The sequence below is a fragment of the Corvus brachyrhynchos genome, unplaced genomic scaffold (genome assembly GCF_000691975.1).
Source record: "Corvus brachyrhynchos isolate BGI_N302 unplaced genomic scaffold, ASM69197v1 scaffold14, whole genome shotgun sequence".
NCBI lineage: Eukaryota > Metazoa > Chordata > Aves > Passeriformes > Corvidae > Corvus > Corvus brachyrhynchos.
In genome coordinates, this window is record NW_008239110.1 from 8,146,237 (window position 1) to 8,161,669 (window position 15,433).

General features: G+C 39.6%; 1 long non-coding RNA gene across 2 annotated transcripts in view; it reads left to right on the top strand.

Annotated features, from left to right (window-relative positions):
• Positions 1-15,433, top strand: part of LOC108448031 — a 28,929-nt gene that overhangs the window by 1,522 nt on the left and 11,974 nt on the right. The window contains exons 2-3 of one of the 2 annotated variants that reach the window (XR_001863814.1): positions 1,277-1,389; positions 4,182-15,433. The exon at positions 4,182-15,433 is cut by the window's right edge and continues 6,832 nt beyond it. This is a non-coding gene — a long non-coding RNA (uncharacterized LOC108448031). The remainder of the gene's footprint in view (positions 1-1,276; positions 1,390-4,181) is intronic. The other variant, XR_001863815.1, reaches the window with a different exon arrangement.

The following is a 15,433-nucleotide window of genomic DNA, read 5'->3' on the forward strand; positions in this document are numbered from 1 at the left end:
GCTGTGGTACTGCGGGTCCATGTTGGAAACGGGAATTCTTGCAGGTTTGTTCCAGCCAGGTGCTGCTGAATAAACCGATCACTCACAGAAATACAAGGGCACGTGCTGTGCTTGCGCTCAGATATAGCCCAGGCGTATTGCTGCGTCTTTATGATCCGATGCCGTAGCAAGGCTGTGCCCCTTCAGCCCTAAGCAGAGAGATTTTTAGACAAACGCGGCGCTGCTTTGGGCTTCAGATTTCATCAGAGTACTTCGACATCACAGAAACAATCAGGCCTCTTAGTATTATGTCTCGGTCTCTCGGAGATTTTTTTTGTGAAAAACGTCACTTTGCAAGCTTACTCGTGTTATGGAAGTGCCACACAGAGCTAACCAAATATGAAGAGTCACACAAAATCATGGAATCAGTTAGGTTGGAAAAGGCCTCTTGAGATCATTGAGTCCAACCTATGACCAAACACCACGATGTCAACTAGACCACGGCACTAAGTGCCATGTCCAGTCTTTCCCTAAATACCTCCAGAGATAGTGACTCCACCTCTCCAGGCAGTCCATTCCAATGTCTAATGACCCTTTCTGTAAAGAAATTCTTCTTAATGTCCAACTTAAAACTCCCGTGGTGCAGCCTGAGACGATCTCCTCTCATCCTGTCACTTGTTGCCTGGGAGAAGAGGCTGACCCCCACCTACAACTTTCTTTTGTAGGGAGTGTAAGGTGAACCTTGATGTGACCTTATACAACTTGCAGGTTACATCCCGCTCTAGAAGCAAGGGACAATCCCCACCTTGTGTATTCAACCTTAGCTTACTACTGCCAGCAGCAAGTGAATGAAGCAGAATTAAATTTGAGGAGGGGAGAGTAAAAATGGCATCTGGCCATATACAGAAACCATCTCAGTTCATCACCTGCTCTGCCAGCATTACTTACCTCAATGGAAAGTTTTTCCACATGCAGGATGGGAGGGGTAGAGGAGCTGATGAGAAGCTGTCATTGCTCAGAAAGCACAGGGAGGTGTCAACTGCACGATAAGGTACAGTGCTGTATATGATTACTAGCGCATAGCTAAATCATGAGGTCATAGCCAGAAGTTTGTTTCTCAAGGAAAGGCGACAGTGTAACCATTTTGAGGTGATTATTTCTTCCAGAAGGCAATAGATGATTCAGAATTTCCCTAGGGACAGGTAGCTAGCAACTGAAATTCTCAGAAAACTTCATCACTCCTTTACCAAAGTAATATTTTCCAGAGAACTGCAAGTGCTTTGCTTTGCCGTTGCAGATGTGGATCCTTCTGAACAAGTCCTGATCGTGAGCTGGCAATTTTCCTGAACGGGAGGAAGAACACCATCGATCTTTCAGTGTCAACATTAAAGACATTTGCTAAAATTAGAGGTAACCATTTAAATTTTGCAAAGCATTCACATCTTTGGTCACCTAGTAATCAAAGCCAGCACTGAGAAGAAAGGGACGCAGACATAAAAAAGAAAACTTATCTGTAGAAAGTTTTTCTACCCAGATTTATTCTGCCAGTTTTAACATCAATAGGAACAAGGATTACATTGCTGTTGGTAATAATAAACTCTTCAAGTAGTTCACATTGCCCTCTTTGACCAAGAAAAATAGCCGTTACTGCCCATTTTCACCACTAAGGCATTTGTTTTTACTCTTTCAACTCTACAATGTACTGACAAGACTGTCTTTTATTATCATTCCTTTTTAGTCTACAGTAGTGGTGAGAGAGGGCTAACAGCACCCCCATTATAGTAACCTGGTATTTGTAAGCCAAGGCAGCATAATTTCCCCTCCATCCTATACTGTACACAGCTCCCTAGTGTTGCAAGCAGCCATTTTATCCTTTCTCCCATAAATTAATTGTGCTTTGCCAGTAAATTTTTTGGCCCTCACTGCTGCTACTGGGAGGCTGTCCGAGAGAAACCTCTCTAACAGCTGGAAGCCTTTTAAAAATGTCAAGCTTAGGTTTCCTTGTGACCAGTCCACATCCATTTTTTCTTCCTGTGCAAATACTGTCCTGAAGTAGCCTTTCCCGCTCTCCTGTGTGTACCCCTGCCAAAAGTATTTACAGACAGCAGTCTCATCCCCACACAGTCTTTATTTTGCTGGACTAATCAAGCCATGCTCTTCACATTCCCCTTTTAAGCCCTGCCAGTGAAAGCTGGACTGGTACAAAGCTGGTCGTGAAAAACACAGAACGTGATCTGTGCCCTGATCCTTCTCTCGTGACACAGCCCTGCTTCTAGTTTCTGAATCCATACGTTGGCCACAGAAAAACCACTAAAAGCTTAGAACCAACTAAGCAGCTTCAAGCACAGGCCAGCTCAGAGGCTGGTGAGAATGAGGCTACCGTCTCATTCGTGCAGAAGTTTTATTGATTCATGGTTAAAAGATGGAAATGGGCACCTTTGTTTCTTCTTGAAATTGGAGTACATGGCAGGATTCTGTTTCAAGTTCATAAAGGTGGAAAAAACTGTTTATGTGGGCACAGGCTGACAGACCTGCTGGAAAACAGCTGCCTGGCATCTCCTCCCCAGGTGGTTCACAGAGCAGAAGCAGCAGCAAGCAGCCATTTACAGAACAGTGATGGCAAATCATTTGAGAGAAAGAGGCAGAGCAATACTGTGACATTTCCATTGCTCTTCCAAGTTAGTAGAATAGTTGTGATACCAGTAACACATATTTAAAAGCATTCATGTTTTCTTTTAAAGTGTTTTACTAACTGTATTATTCATTTCTGGTCAGAAGAGAAATGACTGTAACATTTTTAATATGCAGTGCCATATCATTAGTTAATTGCACTGATGCAGAAAGTTTGAGTAGCCTTAGCAAAGAAAACAGAAAATGACGGGCTTGCAGATTGCAAACAGGACTTTTTTCAACCTGCCAGCCTAAATGAAGATGCCATGTTGTCACTCATTAGAATCACCATTCCTTCCAAACCTCAAGTCACTGCAGTTAAGTTTCACTGGAGGTGAAAGATATGTCAACCAAGACTGAAAAGTTGAAGAATTGAGTATCCTCACCAGTTCTCTAAACAATTCTCTAACACAGATAACACATACATTTCTAATGTAAAACGGGAAAATTTGGTCTTTAAAACTTCAATGTCACGAAAGTGATACATGCAGAACATTTTTCTTCTTTGTTGTTCTTCTTTGTCTTGCACTTAGAATACTCTCTTATTTTATTTCCAGATTGCTTCATTCCCTGGGCAATCTCTTAGAATTCTCTCTTCATTTGTTAATGAGACCAAAAAATAGGTGGTGGGGTTTTTTTATTTTTCTAGGCCTCATTTGGAAGTAGCAGCACCTTTTCTAAACTCGCTCTCTTTGTAAGCTTTAACTCGTTAATCTAATGGGAAATTTTTGATTCTTAGGAATCAAGATAGCATCTTTTCCAGTAGCTCTTGAGTGGGATATTAATAAACATATGCACTCAGTGTTAACTTCTGTCTGTTACATTTAAAGCTGATGTTGCTTCACTTAAGAGCGGGAGGATGGCTCTCAGAATTCTGAGGGATACAAGTATGAATAGAGGTCTTAGAATGAGTAGAGGTCTCACATGAACTGTATTATCATGTCTACAGAAGCAGAGAAAAACTAACAGACCTATTCCAGAATGTGTAGAGATATACTTGGGATTTTTAAACATATTTGTGTGAGTGTGAAGAGCCTAATGAAAGTGGGACAGCATGCCAGAGGATTTCTACTAGGGATAGATTAGAAAGTCCCCAATTGGTTGGAGGTTCATATGTTATGATTCCCAGTAAAACTCTGAATTTTGGAATCTTTTATGTCAATTAACTTCTAAACCCCTATAATAAAAGTATTAACCTTATAATATTGATTTAAAAAACAAATTACATAACTAAGGGACTCCATCAAGATTTTACAGTAAATCTAGAGAACATGCTAGGATTGAAAGAAGGGAGTGGTGACTTCTGCACTTATGATATAATTATTTGGCTAGCTCTGTTTTGTTGGGGGTTTTCTAATTCATTTTTGTAGTACTGTAATCCAAATACTACTAAACCAGAAACCTTGCGCTGCTTTTCTTGAGCATAATCCAAGAATCTGGTCCCAAAGTAGTCTGTACTGCTTTACATCATGTTTTTTTTCCTAAGAAAAAGAGAACCTTTGCAAAAGCTATTCCCTACCTTCTCTTTACAGACTAGCAAGAATGAACACTTACTTGACAAAATCAAGGTAATTCATCATTCAGCAACTAAAAACCAGTGGGAGACAGCAAAGTAAAATAGTTTTTTATGTGAAATTACAGTGATTAAAGTGAATGAATTAAAGTGAAATAATTCTGTCTTTCTCAGTGTGCTAGAGCTCATCATTATGCCTCTATACCTCAACCTTACTGCTCAAGCAGTGTAACCACGTGCATCTTTCTTTGGATATCCACTTACTCCCTGTGAATTGTGAAGCAGGATGCACAAGCTTATTTCATTTGGGGAGCAGCATGCAGTATTGTGGGCTGGCTTCAGTTTGATAGAAAAAGAACTAACAAAAAAACCAGAGGATACTATTAACTAATGCCTTTGTGCTCACATTTGAGAATCAGTATGACAGCTGGTTTAGAAGGCAAGCCAATACCTCCAAAGCAAAGATTTAGAGAAAGCCTTGAATTCCAAAAATGTAGAAGTTGCCCATAATTATGGAGAAAGCATAAAGTCTAATTCCAAATATAGCAGCCTAAAATTTCATCCTTTGGAGCTGCACAGTCAGTGTAACTGAGTTTCCTTGTCTTCAATGGTATACATGGTTCCAGTCTTCCTGCATTGTTGGCATTCTTATTCTAGCACCATCATATTCCATCTACTGTATTTCCTTGCCAGTCGTTAAAGTTTTTGGAAGTAATTCTAAACTTTGCTTTCGAATCCACTGGAAAAGACAGTACCACGTAATGAAAAAGGAAAGATGTTTCTTTGCTTACCCTTGAAGCATGTAAAGGAGAATACAGCTAAACTGCTCTGTCTGATAGCTTTCTGCTGTTAAATTCATTCCCACAGAAGAAACAGAACTGTGCTAAAAAGATAACCTGAGCCACATTGAGTTCTACTCTTAGGTTTTCAGCTTTTTCCTTGGATATAATAAGTTTTATACCACTGTATTGAGAGAATCCATCCTAAATACAAGCTCCAGCTACAGAACAGTATTTGATGACAGGTCTATACAACATACATAATTTATATAGAGAGAATATATATTATTCTTTAGTGTTACTCCTGGCCAATCAGACTGTGATGCCCTATTACAAGTGTTTTCAACAGCAAATGTTCATAAGGGCATCAATAAATCATCTTTGGGTAGGAGACATAGAACAAGGAATAACAAACATCAGTTGTACCAGGTGAGGTATATATGGGAAAATCTTTGAGTGATAAAGACAATTACATAATTAATTGTCTGAAGATACTGTGTAATCATTACCCTAAAATTAAAATCATTAGATATTTTTAAGAAAAGATTAGATAAACCTCTGTCAGAAATTTTGTAGGTAAGATAGCAATAATGTGATGAGAAATTAGATTTCTTGTTTTTCTTTCCAGACCTATTTTCCCATGTCTCTGTTATTCTATATGGCATAAGAAGGACCCTCAGTTCCTGGACTAACCAGTTAAAAGACAAAAGACAAAAGTAAGCCATGAGTTTTCATGACAGAAAGGTTATCCCACAAGGATTCATACTTAACACTGAGCTGTTCACAGTTCATAAGCAAACTGGGAAAAGGCATGAATGATGACGTGACAACATTTGAAGAACATATCTAGTAATTCAGATCTAAAGCTGATTGAAAAGTACTGCAAGAGGCTTCCACGCCACTGTATGAGTAGTGGTAGTTGAAAAGCAGTGTTCCAAAGCACAAAGCTGCATAATGCTCAAAGGGGTAGAAACATACAGACATGATGAACTCTAAAAGCTAGTGTCAACCAGCCTTGCAGTCACTGTGAGTAGGTCTCTTAACAAAGGTTCAGTGCTCAGAAGTGATTAATAACACAAGAAAGATGAACTTTTTTAGGAAAAGGATAAGAAAACATAATGTAAAACACATTTATAGTGCAGTGCTCTACTTGCATGTTGCTTTCAGTTCTAGTTACCCCAAAGTCCATATAGCAGGGTTACAGTAACATTCAGGATTGAATAACCACAACCCAGAAATGACAAAATACAAATACATTGCAAGCTTTTAAATACAAAATACTGGCACTGTCTTAGCAAGTTTGCAGTACTCAGATTACTGGAAGATGGGAAGGCATACAGAAAGGATTATTTCTATCTCCTTGCCCTTTTCAGATACTTTTTCATTGGGCGTCTGGTCTTGTCAACTACAGCCATTCTTATTATCCTATGAGGAGAGGCTAAATACATTTGGATTTGTTAGCTGGAAGGATAAATGATTGGGGGGGGGGTGATAAAAGTGGCAAAAAATAAATGGAGACAAAAGGCATATTTGATTAATATTGTGTCATTTGCAGCTATTGTATACTATGGTCCAGAGGAAACTTCCAGCGCAGGAATTCACTGGAACACAGTTTGTTAGAATATGAGGAGCTGTGCTAACAAAAGAAACAAGTGATCCAAGAGCTAAATCCCTCCTGCCTGTGAATGATTTTGTGTAACTATGGTGGAATTAGATTTAGAAAAACCTTAGGACTCCTGTGCTGAGAGCCTCAATATGTTGCTGAAGTTCTGGTTTTCTTATTTCCACCCTAATTTTATTATTTCCTAACTCCATCTGTGCCTCAGTGGCAAAATCCTAAATTATCTAGATTCCAGAACTGTATTTACAGCCAAATAGGAAATGACAGCATTGGCTGCTGGCTCACAATACTGAAGAAGTTGAGCAACTCTGAATTTTAAAAGAAAGCCAGATGGTCTAATGAGAGCAGAAACCAGAAGTTCCATTGTCCTGCATGGTTATATTTCTTTGGGGAGCAGGTTTTCTACCTATAATGCAAGGTAAAATACTTTCCCATCTTTAGGAAAACTGTTTTATTAAAGTATTACTAAAACTATCACTTAGCTTTACTAGCTATGTCCATCAACCAGTAAAAAATTTGCACTCAGCCAAATTTCAGTCAGCCTAAAAAAAGAACTGACCAAAATCTTTTTATACTTCAGGCTACAATATTGCCAATACAACTCAGGGGGAAAAAATATATTATCCTGAGTCAAATTCCTATTGTTAATGCCATATATAGAAAAGACTTAAGCTCTGACTGCTGAAGAAAAAATATTTTTTAAGCCCTTGTTACCAGACCTCAAAAATTTTGTTGTCAAACCCTTACTGTGCTTTTGGCTGGATCAAGTATCAACTATATCAAAATATCAAGGAGAAGGTGACTATGACTTTGGCCTCACAGAAGATGCACAAAAAAGGCTAGATGCAGGGGAAGCATAGGGACGATGCATCCACAATCACTCTTCCTACAGAATGTGAGTGCCCTTGCTGCTGAGTAAGTTCTTATTACTTGCTTCTGTCTTACCTTCACTCCAATTTTACACAGTCACTCAGTAAAGTGAGAATAATCAAAAGCATTAAATCAATGCACCTAAGGTGAAGTACGTTCAACTCCCACGTTAATGTTTCCTTGAAGGATAAAGTGCCCTTGGTTTCTGGTAGCCTCAGGTAGTATATTGTGTCTGGTTGTGAGGGGGTTAATCTCACCTCACAGCAGCCTGTATGGTGTTGTGTTTTAGATTTGTGACCAAAGCAGTGTTGGTAACACACCCGTGTTTAAGCTACTGCTGAGCAGCGCTCACATAGCATCAAGGCCTTCTCTGTTTCTCACTCTGCCCCCACAGCACGTAGGCTGACATAAGCTGACTGAAGAGGTCCTGCATGCTGTGTAACATCATGCCCAGTTTTGAAACTGGGGGGGAGGTTTTGAGGTTTTGCAAAGTTGCCATTGCTTGCAGACTGGCTGGGCATCAGTCTGCTCGTGGGAGGTGGTGAGTGCCTTTCCATCACTTACTTCTTCTTCTTAATCCTTTTTTCTTTCATTGCCATGTGAAACTGTCTTTATCTTGACCCATGCCTTTTTCTTGCTTTTGCCCTTTCAATTGTCTCCCCCACCCCACCTCAGGGGGAGTAAGAGAGAAGCTGTGTGGGTGTTTAGTGGCTGGCCAGGGTCAACGCACCACCCACGGAAAAGCTCTGAGGAAAGAATGAGAAGGAAATGGGATGCATCTTACTGGACTAATTGCTTTGCCATGGCTCTCTTCTTCAATGATGTAGGTGGAAACAACCAAATCCTTATTGTTACGGACTGGGTGGAAGAAGTTACAGTTCATTTTCTCTTTCCCATCTGCTGGTGTCAGCAAGAACGCAGTATGGATCTCAAAGGGATTAACAAACTGGTAATAGTTCCTGTCATGTGAACTAAACAAAATATGCTGCTTCTTCCAACCTTTAATGCCAGCATAGGCAACCTCTAGCTCATATGTGGCTTCTGCAACAACTACACCGTATGACAGACAGATAGCAGGCAGTGCAGCAATGGAAGTTCCTGCACCTTCTGTATGTCCAGCTGTCAGAAAAAACAAACAAATCAAAGCCAGTAAAGCCAAAATTACCCTGCCCCCTTGGGCCCAGCTCTACCCTCCAGCAGAAACCTTACCAACAGCCTATAGTGTCATTCTAAAGTTTGACCTCTCCTTAGCATGATGGGGGGTCACATGAACTTAAGCTTTCATCTCTCATCTTCCTTAATCTGAAACTGTTGTGTTTGATTCTGCACAGCCCCAGTCTGATACCATGACATCCAAACCAAAATTTTCCCCTGACTGAAGTTTTCCTATTGTTGGGTAAACCTATGGTAAAACAAGCTCCTCCATTAACCCTGAGGCTTCTGAGGAACAGTAAGAATTTGGATTCTACACATGCGTGAGCTTTTCAGGACTGTTGGAAAGCAAAAAAACGTGGAAAGGGTTTAGTTTTTCTTTTTTGTCATCTCAGAGTAAGGAGACTGAAATTTTAAGAAGTGAATCTAGCACTCTTTAAATAGAGCTTCAATAGTAAGTTAATGGAGACATGTTTAACTCAAAGTCTGTTTCAAACCACTTTGTTGCCACTGCAAAAATGCATCGTATGTGTTTCAGTTCTTCTGGCTATAAAGTAGGAACAATCATCTTTAGACATCCTTAATAGGGCTGTCTCAAATTTAATTGGTAACTGTGGGCACTCCAAGTGCTAACCATTCCTTTATTAGTAGCACTTTATTATTGCAGAGTAATAGCTGCTAGTGCAAACAAAGCTTTCTTCATATAATCCATTGAGTCCATCACTTGCAATGGATTCTCTGGCATGAGACAAAACACTGGCAGCTGTAACTTCAGCATGCTTGTTATAGAAGTAAGCATGCTTGAAACAGAAATATTTGTCAATCAATCAATGCTATCAATGGTTACAGAAGCAATAACAGTGGACTGGCATCAGATTACCAGACTCTTCTCAGTAGTGAAATCCTGAACTGTGTGTAGTGAACTGGATGCTGAAGGAAGATAAACTAAGATAAACAAAATTTGTTGAAATGGTGACTGTTGTGCTGGTTACACTAAGAATTCATTTTGGGTGCTAAGCTCACTTCAGTCTGCTTAATTTTGATGTGTTGCTTTTGACTCTAGTCACTCCCAAGGAGAGATCAAGTTCTGCTCTTAAGAAATGAAAAGCCCTGGCTTCTTTGGATCTGTGCCCCATTCCTCATGCTTTCCCCATGTCCACACCTCAGGTTGCCTGCCCATCATCAATCTTCCCTTCCCCCAGTGTCCACAGCTCCCTCTTCCTGCCTCCCAGCTACCAGCTGGGTGAGAACCAAGGGGATGTGGCTGCTTTTGAGCTGGGCATGTGCTGGCTGCCAGCAAACTCAACATAATAAATAACCTTTGAGCTCAGGCAGCAGCCTTTCAGTCACAGCAGTAATTTGAAGGAAGTAGTCTTTCCTTTACTGAGCTGTTATGTTTCTTAAAACTTGGAGGAATTTCATAGCCTGAAGTTTTCTGTTTCTGAGCCAAATGTAACTGAAATGAACTTATGAATTCAAAAGTTATTAGAGAGGGTCTGACAAGATGGGTAGGCAAACAACATATCACCTAGGCCCTGTTTCCTGAGGCTTACAATCCCAGAGAAGTATCCATTGACGATGTAATAGATACAGTTCCCAGAAGTTTATAAATAAGGTTTAACGATGGAAGGTAGGGCAATATGCAAAATATTGGTCTCAGGAGTTTCCATACCATTTACAATATTCAAGGGAATTCTCCAAAGCCATTTAGCAGAAAAAGTGCAGTGGTTTTGATTTATTTGGATTCATACAGACATTAGTAGAGACTGGGAGCACATTTCAGGAGCCAGAACATGTCCTTGTTAAATGTCTCTGCTCCAGCAGTTAGACATCATTTCCCGAACAAATATAATTGTAGTTTATTGTCAGAACCTAGACAGGATTAGATATAAATTAAAAAGGAAAAAGAAAAAAATATTCAAAGGTCATATTATACAATCCTGTCACTGTTGTCCACAGGGACAGCGCGAAGAATGACACGGAATCCAAGTCCAGGATAGAATGGAATTATTTAATTAATTATCACCTCGTTTATATAACTTGGTTTGCAATAGAGAAATGACATTATTGGCTGCTTGACCATACACCTCCCAGAGTGATTGGCTGAATGCTACAATGCCTATTTCAAAATATTTTCTTCAGTGAACCAAAACAAGACCATGCAGGTGCAAGATAGAGAGTTAGTTTACAAAACCGTCTTTCACTGTTTCTCAGCTAAAGCATGAGAAAGGAAAACTTCACAAAATGCTTCAGCAGCTGGAAAATTCCTCTGCTCCTGCTTTTTAGCATCCACACAATCCTACTGAATGAAAGATTTTCACTGCCTTTAGGACTTCCTGCATACAAGAGGTCTTCTACTTGAACATCCACAGATGAGAATCATAGGCAGTGTATGTATGACTGTATTTTCTGCTTTTATTAAGGGCATTCTTTTTTCACATTTTGAGCATCCTAGGCTGTACCTGACCTGAATTCAGATGCAAAAAGAACTGGCTTTGGCACAGTGCAGGTAACATGATACCTGTTCTAAAGCCTGATAAAATTGCATGCTTTCTTTTCTGAATAGTCTCTTTTCCTTGATATCATTTGAATATTGATACCACATGTCATCCTTATGCCTTCCAAAACACACTAAAAGTTAGGGGGAAAAAGGAAAAAAAAAAAGCCAGACACAAATTCACCTTGCTATGACCTTGATGGAAGGAAGACGAAGACAAAGACGTGCTGAACTCAGTGGCATTGCTAATGAATTTATTTATGACTGGCAATAATTTGGATTGCATTGAAAATGTGTCAGGTCCCTGAAATAGTAGAAAAATCCATCTAGTGTCTAAAATATGTTTCAGAAGAACTTAATGTCTGAAAGCATCTGGTGGTCATACCAATTCTGGATAAACTGAAAACAGAGGGGTAAATTTGGTAAATTACTGATGAGGAAATAATTTGCAGTGACTGTAGCTCATATTGGTCAGGCAACAGAGCACATAATACACTTTCACAGAGAAAGGGGCTAATAGAGAAGTTCTGCACATATATATGAGAAACAGTATTGGAAATAAAGATAAAATAGGGAAGAAAGCCTGAGAATATGGGGAATTTGATTTCCCAGCTCAAATTGATCACGTGTAAAATGCAGATCTAACTGCTGTGCCCTGACCACTGCAGAGCTTTCAGCAGGCAAGTCACATAAAATCCCCTTCAGGACCTCTTTCCTACATACAGAAGCTATATGGACTTATTTCATGCACTATTAACCAAACAAGTTCAATTTTTGTGTGTGGTTTCTCTTACATCGACTTAGAACTATTTTTATCAGTTTGCTTTATGACTATACATTTACACCAAAAGCACAAATTAAGTTTGCAAACATTTTCTCCATTCAGAGTCATTACTTCTCCCCAGTCCTTCATCTCTGACCATTTGCAAAAGGCCATTTACCCCCGCAGTTCTGCCAGGCTGACCCCAAACAGGTCCCTGGTGCCAGCAAGGTTGGCGAGCAACCTCCTGTGAAGCATCCAAGGAGATGAGCCAAAGAGCACCTCCACAATAGGTGTGGGTGGGGTAACCTGCTGCTGGACGGTGACAAGCAACAAAGTGCTGGATCTTCATCAGTTCCCACTATGCTGGGAAGGAAACATCAATCTGCTGCCCTGCTGACAGCTGAACCAGTGTAAACAAATCTAAACCATGCTAAAGCCTTGACTGCACACAGCCTTGTGTTATATACTTGCTATATTGATTGGAAAATCAATAATGCTAAGCAGGTAACCCCCCTGTGCAAGCGCATTTGTAGCATTCTAAAGGATTTTTTTTTCACTGATGTGATATTCCTATAAATTTCTCTCTAATACAGTAAGTAATTTTATCATAATCTACAGCATGAAGTAGTGTTGCACCCTGACCCCATAAGTAAGCATAAAAGATGAATATCTGTATCATCTCATGAGGCCATTTTAATTTAATCTTATCTAATTGCACTGCAATGTAAAATAGTGCAATTTTTAAGTAGTTTTAGGATGCCTTTATTAGCCAAATAAAAGAAAAGGAAAACCCAAGAAAACCTACTGAGCAGGGCCAAATGAAGCTGCAGGATAGCTGGGAGGGTCGGGCTGTAAGTTATGAGGTTGTTCCTATGCCGTGTGACATGGAATGTGCCACACTGAAGGGTGCTGATGGCCCCCAAATGTAGCCAGGTCTCCTGAATGCCCTTTGGTGTCATTTGAAAGGATACAACTTGAAACCAAGTAAAACAGCAGAATATATGGATAATTTCTGATATTAAATTCTTCCAGTCACACCATTTTATTTACTACACAGTATATTTGAAAATTGTACCCCTTATTTTAAAAGTATCTTCCTTAAGAAACCTAGCCAGAAGTCATTGCTATATGCAAATATATATTGAATGCATAAATACATAACAGATAAAATTAATATATTTTTCTAATCTATGATTAGAAAATTAGAAAATAGATTGCATTAACACGGGTAAGGCTGCTTACCTGCTTTGATGCTTCTATCAGTATATTCACTTCGTGGGTGTAAGTTTTAGGTGCAGCTTAGCACCGTGCCTTCTGCATGTTTACATGCCATTGTAAAGGTCTGCTCTTCCCTTTCCCTTCACCTGAATCACACAGTCCTCAGAACTTACTGTCCTGCTGAGTTGTGAAGCTGTGGACAAGCACAGTAGATCTGGAGAACCAAAACCTGCAGGCAAGTAATGCATATTTGAGCACTTGCCAGTGCCCGTGGCCTCATGGTGGGCAAGTATTCCCATGCTGTGCCTGTCAGCCACCCAAATTTCTAATAGAGTTAAGAACTGAATGACAGTCTTCCCAAAGGCAGCATCAGAGTTAGAGAGTTCAGAAGTGGCTTAATACTTGGTAAAAGCTCCACCTAGGCAATCCACTATGTTCTTAGGAATGCAAATATTTTGCAGCACTCTGATCCTGGTAGGAGGTTTCTTCTTTGTAATCTTATAACAAATCCAAATCCAATAATTTTGTCCTGTGGGACAATTTCTGCATTAAAATAGCAAACTGAGATATCTTTCTTAGTCAGAGGATTTGAAGCTGAAGTCATTCTGAAAGCTCCACTGTAATTAATATATAAATATGTGTGTATATATATACATATATATATGAAAAGAAAGAGCCTGCTAATGTAAGAAAAATAGCAGTACCAGCATATGAAGGCAAGAAGTTTAATTTCTTGATTTAAATAATTTAGATATAGCATTAAAAAAAAATTTTAGATGAGACTTAAGATTGCACGCTAAAACATGAATACACCTACTATTTCTAGCCAAGATTCCATTTACTGGAATAAAAACATTTGGACAGGCAAGTGCCAAAAAGAAGTGACAGGAGCTGATCTCCCGATAATGAATTGTATAAGGGTATCCCAGAGTAGAGGCAAATTCTGGGACAGCACATTGACAGCCATAATAACTGTGTGATCTGGCTGGAGTTAATGGGATTATGGCTACCCTTCCCTGGGTTTCCTTTAGAATAACCTTTTATTCTAGAGAGAGTTTGATGGAAGATGTGTTTCCCAGCTTAGGAATCAGAAACCTGTGAGAAGAATCCTGAAGACAAACTACCCCCCTGAAGCAAAAACCAGCACTTCCTACTGAAAGTCAAGACACAAAGCAAACTTAAAGTACACCCTGTCTGAGAAAAGATTTGACAAAACATGACTCCAAACCGCTCAGCGGCTCAAAACAACAGGACCATTTGGTATTCTGGGTGGGAATGCTGAAGTAGGTCCCATTATCCTTGCACTCTCTTGTGTGGTAGAGGCCACCTTGCACCATCACTCTTGCTGATAAAAAATAAGGAGTGGTATATCCCTTTTTTTTCCCAAAACACACAGTGTCAACTCCTGGCCCAGAGCATTTCACGCGTGTTCCTCACTGCCCTGAGTTCAAGCAGATAAACATGTGGCTGTGCTGTACCAGGGACTGCAGGCCCTGCCTTCACATTATCTCAGTGAGATGCCTATCTGCTACTGCTACTGCACTTATGCAGAAAATGCAGGAACGCTCAGCAACTGGTCCAAGGTGTGTCCCTGACAGACACAAATACCTTGCAGTCATTTGCATAAAGACTCTCATACTGTGAGACAATCAGTACAGGAGGACGAATAAGCCCCAGAAGAGCTAAACAAACCCAATGCTCAGAAGGCAAATTTGTGGATTGAAAGAAATCTGTTTGGAGTAGGGTTTGACAGGAAGATGCTCTGATAGACTTAAGGTTTCTCTGAGGTCCAGTTGTGACTTTGAGAAATGTAGCATGCAATACAGAGAAAAAGAGTTTGTTGTCTCTATTGTTTTTTGAACCAATGTAGCCCCTGAGCTGTGTGTGGCATTTATTCAGAATGTTTTCCACCTTTATATAATCAGTTGGAATTACATGGCAAAATTAACCACTCTACTCTCACACTAAGAATGCTACTTTTGTATTAGGTTTATTACATTATCTTATATATTGTTAATAATCATACATACTCTTGCTTTTTTTTTTAATACTAATGTTTTCCATTAAATGCTCGTGTCATTTTAAAAAATCAATAGCTGTATTATCTTCAGATTGCCTCATGCATTATGACACTGTAAGAAACTGGGTGTTGGAAATAAAATGTTAAGCCACCCAAAGCCACTGCAGTTAATCATATTTAACACCTGACTAAACTGGGCTCACCAGAGCTTTAGGTAGAGTCCTGCTCAAGTCATTCTGTTGTATTATGTGAGAGCCCATTAATAACTGCAGTTTCTATTAAAGCTGGATGTAATTCTAAGAAGCCAAAGCTGTTTTTATCTTGTTTTTTTTTCCTGAACAAGTCTCGGAA